The sequence below is a fragment of the Oncorhynchus tshawytscha genome, linkage group LG13 (assembly GCF_018296145.1).
Source record: "Oncorhynchus tshawytscha isolate Ot180627B linkage group LG13, Otsh_v2.0, whole genome shotgun sequence".
NCBI lineage: Eukaryota > Metazoa > Chordata > Actinopteri > Salmoniformes > Salmonidae > Oncorhynchus > Oncorhynchus tshawytscha.
In genome coordinates, this window is record NC_056441.1 from 89,793,555 (window position 1) to 89,804,009 (window position 10,455).

At 42.2% G+C, this 10,455-nt stretch overlaps 1 protein-coding gene across 1 annotated transcript in view; it reads left to right on the forward strand.

Moving 5' to 3' along the window:
- Nucleotides 1–10,455, forward strand: part of foxo1a (forkhead box O1 a) — an 83,837-nt gene that overhangs the window by 6,619 nt on the left and 66,763 nt on the right. The window lies entirely within an intron of this gene.

Genomic DNA, 10,455 nt, shown 5'->3' on the forward strand with positions numbered 1-10,455 from the left:
CTGTAGTTAACATACTGTTCTGTAGCTGTAGTTAACATGCTGTTCTGTAGCTGTAGTTAACATGCTGTAGCTGTAGTTAACATGCTGTTCTGTAGCTGTAGTTAACATACTGTAGCTGTAGTTAACATGCTGTAGCTGTAGTTGACATACTGTTCTGTAGCTGTAGTTAACATGCTGTTCTGTAGCTGTAGTTAACATACTGTTCTGTAGCTGTAGTTAACATGCTGTTCTGTAGCTGTAGTTAACATGCTGTAGCTGTAGTTAACATGCTGTTCTGTAGCTTTAGTTAACATGCTGTAGCTGTAGTTAACATACTGTTCTGTAGCTGTAGTTAACATACTGTTCTGTAGCTGTAGTTAACATGCTGTTCTGTAGCTGTAGTTAACATGCTGTAGCTGTAGTTAACATGCTGTTCTGTAGCTGTAGTTAACATACTGTAGCTGTAGTTAACATGCTGTAGCTGTAGTTGACATACTGTTCTGTAGCTGTAGTTAACATGCTCTTCTGTAGCTGTAGTTAACATACTGTTCTGTAGCTGTAGTTAACATGCTGTTCTGTAGCTGTAGTTAACATACTGTTCTGTAGCTGTAGTTAACATACTGTTCTGTAGCTGTAGTTAACATGCTGTTCTGTAGCAGTAGTTAACATGCTGTAGCTGTAGTTAACATACTGTAGCTGTAGCTGTAGTTAACATGCTGTAGCTGTAGTTAACATACTGTTCTGTAGCTGTAGTTAACATGCTGTTCTGTAGCTGTAGTTAACATGCTGTAGCAGTAGTTAACATACTGTTCTGTAGCTGTAGTTAACATACTGTACTGTAGCTGTAGTTAACATACTGTAGCTGTAGTTAACATGCTGTAGCTGTAGTTAACATGCTGTAGCTGTAGCTGTAGTTAACATGCTGTTCTGTAGCTGTAGTTAACATACTGTACTGTAGCTGTAGTTAACATGCTGTTCTGTAGCTGTAGTTAACATGCTGTCCTGTAGCTGTAGTTAACATACTGTAGCTGTAGTTAACATGCTGTAGCTGTAGTTAACATGCTGTTCTGTAGCTGTAGTTAACATGCTGTAGCTGTAGTTAACATGCTGTAGTTAACATACTGTACTGTAGTTAACATGCTGTAGTTAACATACTGTTCTGTAGCTGTAGTTAACATACTGTTCTGTAGCTGTAGTTAACATGCTGTCCTGTAGCTGTAGTTAACATGCTGTAGTTAACATACTGTTCTGTTGCTGTAGTTAACATACTGTTCTGTAGCTGTAGTTAACATACTGTCCTGTAGCTGTAGTTAACATACTGTCCTGTAGCTGTAGTTAACATACTGTACTGTAGCTGTAGTTAACATACTGTACTGTAGCTGTAGTTAACATACTGTTCTGTAGCTGTAGTTAACATGCTGTTCTGTAGCTGTAGTTAACATGCTGTTCTGTAGCTGTAGTTAACATACTGTTCTGTAGCTGTAGTTAACATACTGTTCTGTAGCTGTGACACAGACGCTGGTCTCACTCATGTCTCTGCCGAAGTATGTTAGCAGCAACCGTGTCTACACTCGCTGTGCCAAAACACACTAAGACCGAATGGCATATGTTATTATAAATATTATTATAATTATTATTATGTATTATGTAGTTATTATAGTAAGACTTTAGTTAGATTTGCAGCCTGGGTTTCTCTCCTGCCATTCCTCTCTCATAACTAGGGTTTTGGTTCTGTCTCAGTCAGAGTAGAGGTATTTCTGTAGAGGCAGGCAGGTGATCTCAGTCAGAGCAGAGGTATTTCTGTAGAGGCAGGCAGGTGATCTCAGTCAGAGCAGAGGTATTTCTGTAGAGGCAGGCAGGCGATCTCAGTCAGAGTAGAGGTATTTCTGTAGAGGCAGGCAGGTGATCTCAGTCAGAGTAGAGGTATTTCTGTAGAGGCAGGCAGGTGATCTCAGTCAGCTGTAGAGGTATTTCTGTAGAGGCAGGCAGGTGATCTCAGTCAGAGTAGAGGTATTTCTGTAGAGGCAGGCAGATGATCTCAGTCAGAGTAGAGGTATTTCTGTAGAGGCAGGCAGGTGATCTCAGTCAGAGTAGAGGTATTTCTGTAGAGGCAGGCAGGTGATCTCAGTCAGAGTAGAGGTATTTATGTAGAGGCAGGCAGGTGATCTCAGTCAGAGTAGAGGTATTTCTGTAGAGGCAGGCAGGTGATCTCAGTCAGAGTAGAGGTATTTCTGTAGAGGCAGGCAGGTGATCTCAGTCAGAGTAGAGGTATTTCTGTAGAGGCAGGCAGGTGATCTCAGTCAGAGTAGAGGTATTTCTGTAGAGGCAGGCAGATGATCTCAGTCAGAGTAGAGGTATTTCTGTAGAGGCAGGCAGGTGATCTCAGTCAGAGTAGAGGTATTTCTGTAGAGGCAGGCAGGTGATCTCAGTCAGAGTAGAGGTATTTCTGTAGAGGCAGGCAGGTGATCTCAGTCAGAGTAGAGGTATTTCTGTAGAGGCAGGCAGGTGATCTCAGTCAGAGTAGAGGTATTTCTGTAGAGGCAGGCAGGTGATCTCAGTCAGAGTAGAGGTATTTCTGTAGAGGCAGGCAGGTGATCTCAGTCAGAGTAGAGGTATTTCTGTAGAGGCAGGCAGGTGATCTCAGTCAGAGTAGAGGTATTTCTGTAGAGGCAGGCAGGTGATCTCAGTCAGAGTAGAGGTATTTCTGTAGAGGCAGGCAGGTGATCTCAGTCAGAGTAGAGGTATTTCTGTAGAGGCAGGCAGGTGATCTCAGTCAGAGTAGAGGTATTTCTGTAGAGGCAGGCAGGTGATCTCAGTCAGAGTAGAGGTATTTATGTAGAGGCAGGCAGGTGATCTCAGTCAGAGTAGAGGTATTTATGTAGAGGCAGGCAGGTGATCTCAGTCAGAGTAGAGGTATTTCTGTAGAGGCAGGCAGGTGATCTCAGTCAGAGTAGAGGTATTTCTGTAGAGGCAGGCAGGTGATCTCAGTCAGAGTAGAGGTATTTCTGTAGAGGCAGGCAGGTGATCGTGAGGAAAGGGTTTGTATATCCGTCACGTGCTACGATGACGAGGACACACACCTCTTTCTAACAGGAGAACGACAGGCCCCTTTCTCCCTCTCTTCCTTTCCTATTTCGCCCCTTATATCTATTCAATTCAAAGGGCTTTTATTGGCACGGGGGAAACATATGCTAACATTGCCAAAGCAAGTGAAATAGATAATAAACAAAAGTGAAACAACGTTTTTAAATTAATAGACATTTCAAATGTCATATTATGTCTATATACAGTGTTGTAATGATGGGCAAATAGTTAAAGTACAAAAAGGAAAACAAATAAACATAAATATGGTTGTATTTACAATGGTGTTTGTTCTCTCTCGCTTTCTCTCTCTCTCTCTCTGTCTCTCTCTCTCTCGCTCTCTCTCTCTCTCTCTCGCTTTCTCTCTCTCTGTCTCTGTCTCTCTCTCTCTCTCTCTCTCTCTCTCTGTCTCTGTCTCTGTCTCTCCGTCTCTCTCTCTTGCTCTGTTTCTCTCTGTCTCTGTCTCTCTCTCTCTCTCTCTCTCTCTCTCTCTCTCTCTCTGTCTCTGTCTCTGTCTCTCTGTCTCTCTCTCTTGCTCTGTCTCTCTGTCTCTCTCTCTCTCTCTCTGTCTCTCTCTCTCTCTCTCTCTCTCTCTGTCTCTGTCTCTCTGTCTCTCTCTCTCTCTCTCTCTCTCTCTCTCTCTCTCTGTCTCTGTCTCTGTCTCTCTGTCTCTCTCTCTCGCTCTGTCTCTCTCTCTCTCTGTCTCTCTCTCTCTCTCTCTCTCTCTCTCTCTCTCTCTCTCTCTCTCTCTCTTCATCGATTTCCACCAAAACACGGCTAGCTGTTATCGAAGACTGTATAAGTAAACTGTTGGCCTGTAATTATGTGACGTACATAGTTCTGATCTTCTGACTGACGGAGACTGGTAGGGAACTTATTCTGCCATTGTTGAAGTCAAATAACATGTAGAGATTTATAGACGTATATGATTTTGCATATAGGACCATGGTTAACTTCCAAATGGACCAGGGCTCTGGTCAAAAGTAGTGCACTATGAAGGGAATAGGGTGCCATTTGGTTCTGAACAAAGTAGTGCACTATGAAGGGAATAGGGTGCCATTTGGGACACACCCCATGGTTTTGTTGTAGAACTGATATCCTTAACCTGTAGCATCACATAAAGGTCTGTAAAACCTTTACTGGCTGTCCTGTAACACCTTGACTGACTGTCCTGTAACACCTTGACTAACTGGCCTGTAACACCTTGACTGACTGTCCTGTAACACCTTGACTGACTGTCCTGTAACACCTTGACTGACTGTCCTGTAACACCTTGACTGACTGTCCTGTAACACCTTGAGTGACTGTCCTGTAACACCTTGACTGACTGTCCTGTAAACACCTTGACTGACTGGCCTGTAAACACCTTGACTGACTGTCCTGTAACACCCTGACTGTCCTGTAACACCCTGACTGTCCTGTAACACCTTGACTGACTGTCCTGTAACACCTTGACTGACTGTCCTGTAACACCCTGAGTGACTGTCCTGTAACACCTTGACTGACTGTCCTGTGACACCTTGACTGACTGTCCTGTAACACCCTGACTGACTGTCCTGTAACACCTTGACTGACTGTCCTGTAACACCCTGACTGTCCTGTAACACCTTGACTGACTGTCCTGTAACACCCTGACTGTCCTGTAACACCTTGACTGACTGTCCTGTAACACCCTGACTGTCCTGTAACACCCTGACTGTCCTGTAACACCCTGACTGTCCTGTAACACCCTGACTGTCCTGTAACACTTTGACTGACTGTCCTGTAACACCCTGACTGTCCTGTAACACCCTGACTGTCCTGTAACACCCTGACTGTCCTGTAACACTGACTGTCTTGTAAGTAAGTAGTAGTTGTAATGATTATTGAAAATAGCTCACAGAGTCACCCAACTTCTCAGCTCTCACCCCACAACACCATGTCTGTCGGTAGATTATTGACATGTTGGGGATGATTGTGAGTAAGAGTAAGAACAGAAACACCATTCATAGATTTCACATTGTAACAATATTATTAAGTCAGATGGCATAAACAGAGAGAGAGAATATCAGGAGCACCAAACTAATAACAAATAGTTTAGAATATAATTAATTCTACTAATGAATTAATTCTAATTTATTTGGTATTAGGACCCTTCAAAACGGGTATGTTTATGTATGACTCAGTGTACCACTTTTTAAATTCTATTTGTGTCTTAATTTCTCTCTTACTTTTTTATGGCATGACTGTAAGTAACTCTGGATAAGAATGTGTGTCTCTCTCTGTCTCTCGTTCCATGTGTCGGTAGCAGTAACGTCTCTCTCTCTCTCGTTCCATGTGTCGGTAGCAGTAACGTCTCTCTCTCTCTCGTTCCATGTGTCGGTAGTAGTAATGTGTGTCAGTGACATTCCAGAGTGGCTTGGCAGACAAGGGTCACCACGCCTTTACGCCTTGCATTGTGGGAAAGAAGCTCCGTTCATTCATTGGTTCAACGTACTCCTAGCTTCTGCTGTACTCTGATACTTGTAGGCCTACACAGAGGGAATTCTTAGGTAACTCCTTGTTTCCTTTCCTCAAAGCAGGAGGCGAGATGGGAGGAGAGGAGGGAGGGAAGGGAGAGGAGAGGAGAGAGAGGAGGGAGGAAGGGAGGAAGGGGGCAGAGAGAGTACACACACACACACACACACACACACACACACAGCCCCCAGGACATATATCTGCTGTGTCACCAGACTCTCCATACAACACTCAATGGAAAGTGTGGATGTGTTAACAAGTTAATGGAGTTGTGTAGCTCCCAACACAGTAAGTTGTGTAGCTCCCAACACAGTAAGTTGTGTAGCTCCCAACACAGTAAGTTGTGTAGCTCCCAACACAGTAAGTTGTGTAGCTCCCAACACAGTAAGTTGTGTAGCTCCCAACACAGTAAGTTGTGTAGCTCCCCCAACACAGTAAGATGTGTAGCTAGCTCCCAACACAGTAAGTTGTGTAGCTCCCAACACATGTGTAGCTCCCAACACAGTAAGTTGTGTAGCTCCCAACACAGTAAGTTGTGTAGCTCCCAACACAGTAAGTTGTGTAGCTCCCAACACAGTAAGTTGTGTAGCTCCCACACACAGCTCCCAACACAGTAAGTTGTGTAGCTCCCAACACAGTAAGTTGTGTAGCTCCCAACACAGTAAGTTGTGTAGCTCCCAACACAGTAAGTTGTGTAGCTCCCAACACAGTAAGTTGTGTAGCTCCCAACACAGTAAGTTGTGTAGCTCCCAACACAGTAAGTTGTGTAGCTCCCCACAACACAGTAAGTTTGTGTAGCTCCCAACACAGTAAGTTGTGTAGCTCCCAACACAGTAAGTTGTGTAGCTCCCAGCACAGTAAGTTGTGTAGCTCCCAACACAGTAAGCTCCCAACACAGTGTGTAGCTCCCAACACAGTAAGTTGTGTAGCTCCCAACACAGTAAGTTGTGTAGCTCCCAACACAGTAAGTTGTGTAGCTCCCAACACAGTAAGTTGTGTAGCTCCCAACACAGTAAGTTGTGTAGCTCCCAACACAGTAAGTTGTGTAGCTCCCAACACAGTAAGATGTGTAGCTCCCAACACAGTAAGTTGTGTAGCTCCCAACACAGTAAGTTGTGTAGCTCCCAGCAGTAAGTTGTGTAGCTCCCAGCAGTAAGTTGATGTAGTTAGGTACCCAGCCCAGTTCTTGTGCTGGCCTGAGACGGTAGGTTCTGAGTCCCAAATGGCACCCGTTTCCCCATAGAGTGCACTACTCTTGACTAAAGCCTGTAGGGAATAGGGCACCATTTTGGATGCAGGCTAGGTACAGTAAGTAGAGCAGAAAGCTTGAAGAGTGTCCTTCCCTCACTAACCATACAGATACTAATATACCTAAAGTGAAAGGCTAGTCTTATGTGTGGTTCATAAGGCCTGCCTTGTCCTAGGGTAGATGGGGGTTGACGAAAATACGTCAAAGGACTCTTGTCCTTAACGTCTAGATTTGGTAGCTATCTCTGCAATGCCTCAGTAGGCTAAAAGGTGTAGTTAATGAAGGAGGGGGGGAGGTCATGGAAAGTTTTGCAGCACACAGTAAGTTGGCCTCTCATACAATGTGTTATAATATAACCACACTAGTCAGCAGAATTACACCGCTATGACAGACTAATTGTAGATGACTTACATGCCCCACGATGTAGTACAGGACAATACCAGCTTTAAGACATTTATCACGTATCAGTTATGTTGTACAATGACGACAAGTCTACTGTGAATACTCTAAATACTGTAAATACTGTGAATACTGTGACTACTGTAAATACTGTAAATACTGTGACTACTGTGACTACTGTAAATACTGTGAATACTGTGACTACTGTGACTACTGTAAATACTGTGAATACTGTGAATACTGTGACTACTATAAATACTGTAAATACTGTGAATACTGTGAATACTCTGAATACTGTAAATACTGTGAATACTCTAAATACTGTAAATACTGTGAATACTGTGACTACTGTAAATACTGTAAATACTGTGACTACTGTGACTACTGTAAATACTGTGAATACTGTGACTACTGTGACTACTGTAAATACTGTGAATACTGTGACTACTGTAAATACTGTGAATACTGTGAATACTGTGAATACTCTGAATACTGTAAATACTGTGAATACTCTAAATACTGTAAATACTGTGAATACTGTGACTACTGTAAATACTGTAAATACTGTGACTACTGTGACTACTGTAAATACTGTGAATACTGTGACTACTGTAAATACTGTGAATACTGTGAATACTCTGAATACTGTAAATACTGTGACTACTGTAAATACTGTAAATGCTGTGAATACTGTGACTACTGTAAATACTGTAAATACTGTGACTACTGTGACTACTGTAAATGCTGTGAATACTTTAAATACTGTAAATACTGTGACTACTGTAAATACTGTGAATACTGTGAATACTCTGAATACTGTAAATACTGTAAATACTGTAAAGGCTGTGAATACTGTGACTACTCTAAATACTGTAAATACTGTGACTACTGTGACTACTGTAAATACTGTAAATGCTGTGAATACTGTGACTACTCTAAATACTGTAAATACTGTGACTACTGTGACTACTGTAAATACTGTAAATGCTGTGAATACTGTGACTACTCTAAATACTGTAAATACTGTGACTACTGTGACTATTGTAAATACTGTGAATACTGTGAATACTCTGAATACTGTAAATACTGTGACTACTGTAAATACTGTAAATGCTGTGAATACTGTGACTACTGTAAATACTGTGACTACTGTAAATACTGTAAATGCTGTGACTACTGTGAATACTGTGAAAACTGTAAATACTGTAAATACCGTAAGTGCTGTGAATACTCTGTGACTACTGTGAATACTGTGAATACCGTAAATACTGTGAATACTGTAAATACTGTGACTACTGTAAATACTGTGAATACTGTGAATACCGTAAATACTGTGAATACTGTGAATACTGTAAATACTGTGAATACTGTAAATACTGTGAATATCGTAAATGCTGTGAATACTGTGAATACCGTAAATGCTGTGACTACTGTAAATGCTGTGAATACTGTGAATACCGTAAATGCTGTGACTACTGTAAATGCTGTGACTACTGTAAATGCTGTGAATACTGTAAATGCTGTGAATACTGTGAATACCGTAAATGCTGTGACTACTGTAAATGCTGTGACTACTATATTAAATACTGTAACTACTGTGAATGTGTCATATTTAGGGCTGTTTATGTGGTACTTTAATATGTGGTATTGTCCAATGAGTTACCTCCTAATGTTGAACTGTCATCTCCTCTCCTAATGTTGTACTGTCATCTCCTCCTAATGTTGAACTGTCATCTCCTCTCCTAATGTTGAACTGTCATCTCCTCCTAATGTTGAACTGTCATCTCCTCCTAATGTTGTACTGTCATCTCCTCCTAATGTTGAACTGTCATCTCCTCCTAATGTTGAACTGTCATCTCCTCTCCTAATGTTGTACTGTCATCTCCTCCTAATGTTGAACTGTCGTCTCCTCTCCTAATGTTGTACTGTCATCTCCTCTCCAAATGTTGTACTGTCATCTCCTCTCCTAATGTTTAACTGTCATTTCCTAATGCTGTACTGTCATCTCCTCTCCTAATGTATAACTGTCATCTCCTAATGTTGTACTGTCATCTCCTCTCCTAATGTTTAACTGTCATCTAATGTTGTACTGTCATCTACTTTCCTAATGTTGTACTGTCATCTCCTCTCCTAATGTTGTACTGTCATATCCTCCTAACGTTGTACTGTCATCTCTCCCCCTAATGTTGTACTGTCATCTCCTCTCCTAATGTTTAACTGTCATCGCCTAATGTTGTACTGTCATCTCCTCTCCTAATGTTTAACTGTCATCTCCTCCTAATGTTGTACTCTCATCTCCTCCTAATGTTGTACTGTCATCTCCTCTCCTAATGTTTAACTGTCATCTCCTCCTAATGTTGAACTGTCATCTCATCCTAATGTTGTACTGTCATCTCCTCTCCTAATGTTGTACTGTCATCTCCTCCTAATGTTGTACTGTCATCTCCTCTCCTAATGTTTAACTGTCATCTCCTCCTAATGTTGTACTGTCATCTCCTCCTAATGTTGTACTGTCATCTCCTCCTAATTTTGAACTGTCATATCCTCCTAATGTTGTACTGTCATCTCCTCTCCTAATGTTGTACTGTCATCTCCTCCTAATGTTGTACTGTCATCTCCTCCTAATGTTGTACTGTCATCTCCTCAGTAGTTACCTCCTAATGTTGTAGTGTAGCATGTTGTAACATAATGCTGACTTGCCTAGTTTAAAATAAATAATGATGTCATCATGTCACACAAGAAGCAGAGGGTACCCCTTGATGGACCAGACATCAAATAGCACCTACAGCAATCTGAGCTGGTCTGAGTTGATCTAATATTTGCCCTGACAGAGTGACTGACGTATGTGTTGTAGAGGTACAGAGAACAGGACAGGACAGGTTAGTGATGTGTTGTAGAGGTACAGAGGACAGGACAGGACAGGTTAGTGACGTGTTCTCCTCTACAGAGGACAGGACAGGTCATCTCCTAGTGACGTGTTGAACTGTCAGAGGACAGGACAGGACAGGTTGTGACGTGTTGTAGAGGTACAGAGGTTGTACAGGTTGTGATCTGTTGTAGAGGTACAGAGGTCAGGACAGGTTAGTGACGTGTTGTCATCTCCTACAGAGAACAGGACAGGACAGGTTAGTGATGTGTTGTAGAGGTACAGAACAGGTCATCTCCTTAGTGATGTGTTGTCAGTTGTAGAGGTACAGAGGACAGGACAGGTCATCTAGTGACGTGTTGAACTGTCAGAGGACAGGACAGGA